The sequence below is a fragment of the Hippopotamus amphibius genome, chromosome 5 (assembly GCF_030028045.1).
Source record: "Hippopotamus amphibius kiboko isolate mHipAmp2 chromosome 5, mHipAmp2.hap2, whole genome shotgun sequence".
NCBI lineage: Eukaryota > Metazoa > Chordata > Mammalia > Artiodactyla > Hippopotamidae > Hippopotamus > Hippopotamus amphibius.
The window spans coordinates 133,558,855-133,561,973 of NC_080190.1; positions in this window are offsets into that span (position 1 = coordinate 133,558,855).

The window sequence follows — 3,119 nt, forward strand, 5'->3', positions numbered from 1 at the left end:
GTGTCAGAAATGTACACAGGACATCACTGCTGTCAACCTCTGCCACTCCCAGAATAAGACTTTGGATGCTATTGCTGCCGCGGCTGCCAGGATAAATTCTCTAGCATCCCTCACTTCCTGTTCACTGCTGATCTGATGTACTGGGTGAGGCTAGCCTGTTGGCCAACATCAGCCATGTGCCCACTCTCCAGCTGTTGGGTTTGATCTGGAGGGAACGGTCCCCATTCCCATTTATTGTAGCATCCTCCACCCCTGCCCCACTCAAAGGAAAAAGGTTCACATTTATACAGTCAAATATGACAACGTCCAACACTTTTGAGTGAGAATACTTTGAATCAACCTGATTTACCTGGGAATGACTGGTTTTAATTATACCATCTAAATTCAACCGTAGAAAAAGTTAAACTTACATTTTCACACATCTGAGATTTGGTCTGAGGAGTTCATATCTACATCATTTAGTCACATGCATAACACATTGCCCGTGCATGTGAATACCCTGTTTAACCATCACAACCACCCTGGACTGCATTATTAGCCCACTAGCCTGATTTGAAAGTTAGGAAACTAAGGGTCAAGGAAGTTAAGAGAATTTTTCACACCAGTGAGTGACAGAGCCAGTATTCAATCTTGCGTCTAATGTTTGTCTAAAGCCCTGAAGCCTTTTGAAACATTACACTGTGATTTGTTCTCAAGATGCTAGGGCCAGATGGTTACTAAATTAGACTTTCTAGATCATTTGTTCTGAGCTCCTGTCCTTAGCATGATGTCATTTTCCTCTTCTGTTAGACCTAAAAGAGGAGTCTGTTGCACATGTCTGAAATGCTGCATGTCTTCTCCAAATATGATACTGAAATTTAATAAGCCCTGCAAAATTCATCCTTTTTGGGTCACAGTCCTGTGCCACCAGAGAAACAGAATTAATCAGAAACAAAGAAGGAGGTATTCTTTGCTTACTCACCACATTTTCCCACCCCAAGCTCCTTTCTTTCTCTTGCACTGCCTGAGTAGGAAGGGATGAGTAGAGAAGAAGGCATTTTCCAGGTAATGCTGTCTGCTGTGCTTCATCCTGACTACACTTGGAGACTTCAGGGATCCCACGCCTTTACTTGGAGACTTCAGGGATCCCACACCTTTACCTCCTCTTAGCTGAGCAGAGTACTTAGGGGGCAGGAAGTGTTTAAGAGTAGAACTGTAATAGGTGTAAGTAAGAAACATATCTATTTTCCAGAGATTAACTTCTCTGTCGGGGTTGTTGTTATAGCACTAGGTCAGGAGGCTGCTTGGGGCTGTCTGGTACCTTTTCTAACTGGGTGGGCACTTCTCCCCCTTCCAGCTCCCTCTCTGAAGCAGGCAGTCTCTTTTTCCAAACCTGCTTTTCTCCGATGGAGTCAGATTGATTGGAGCCCTTGGTTTTAAGTAGTGACACAATAGAGTAATAATGGTGAATTTTTGTTTTCAGGGCATTGGAAAATGGAGAAAGCGGCGTTGTGCCCATGTATTTTACTGCTGTTCAGTGAGGCTGTTCCCATGGTGAGTTGCAGAGTAGTTATATTTTATGGCAAAAGTAACATATTTGTTGGTTTCCCACACATGTTTATCTGTTACTCATATCAACCCAGTCCTAGCATAGAGTCTCACACAGGGTCACCATGTAGTAAACATTTGATAAATAAAGGAATGAAAACTCTAAATGCTTAGAAACAGTTGTAAATCCCTACAGTCCAACAGATTGGATTTAGGGTAGACTAAGAGGGTTCAATGAGTAATGTCAATGAAAAATAGTTGGCAACTTGTTGCAACTCTTCTTTTGTTTTCTGAGTGGCTGTCCCTCCTCCTTCCCTCCCTGCTTTCTCTCTCTTTTTCTCTCTCTTTCACTGCAATTTTCAAGCACACAAGCAGAGAGGATTGTCTATTGAGTTCCCATGCACCTACCACCCAGCTTTAATAACCATCCGATCTTCTGCCTCATTATTCTCAACCCCCTCTTCTTCACACTTTTCTTAGAAGTATTTTAAATCAAAACCAAGACATTTCACCTGCAATTACTCCACCCACCATTATTTTAGTATGTATCTCAAACAAAAGATGGTTTTTAAATATCAACAACCACAATCACACCCCCCCCCAAATTAATAATCAATCTGTAATACCATCTAATAGTTAACTTGTGTTTGGCTTTTATCTCTTCTAGGCTTCCTGTAAGACTTTTTTCTTAAATGTTAATTTGTGGCTTAAGACGGGTGCTCTCCTACTCTTCATAGTAACCTCTAATATCTTTCCCTTCAAACCCCAATTAAGCAAATATAATTGTTAAGTGAATAATTTATATCTCTACTAATTTGCTTGAGGAGCAAGCACTTAAAATGCACTCACCATTATGAAAGGCTCTGGAGTTACCAAGGTGAGTAAGATAGTGTCCTTGGCCATAAGGAACTTACAGTTCCAAGGAATATATAGCCAGCCTGGATGTCCCTCGAACACTTCACACTCAGCATGATAAAATCAGTCTCATCCTAAAAGGCCAGTTCTAAGTTTCTGAAGTCTGACGGTGACCTCACCATTCTTCATGCCCCCCAGGGTCCATAATACTGACTCTTTTTCTTCATCCTGTCAGTTCCAAAGCTGCCTATTTGTCTTCTGTGTCCATCTTTTTTTTTTCTTCCAGGAAGGCATTTTTTCTGTGATGAAGAAACTGTGATTGCGGTGAATTGAACTGTGTTAGAATTTACAAGCGTCCTGCCTTCACAGTTGGGGCAAACTGAGAGGAAGTTAGCAGAGGTCTGAGGTTCTGGAGTCCAATGCTTTGCCAGGAGAGGCTTCATATGAAGTGGGTCCAAGGGTACGATGTCAGGATGGAGGTACAAGAGCATGGGGGAAGGAGCTTGAGAAACAGTACCATGCATCCCGTATGACAGGCATGGCAAGTAGGGAATGGGCAAAAAGGAAGCAAAGCTGTGACCAGGAATTTTGGGAGTGAGATAGGGCAGGTAGGAGGCATGACTCTTGCTGGTCCATTTGGAAGAGAATCAGTGTTTGATTACCTGCTCTACCTGATTTCCATGTATCAAATTACTGCAAATTTAGCAGCTTCAAACAAATTCTTTTATTATCTCACA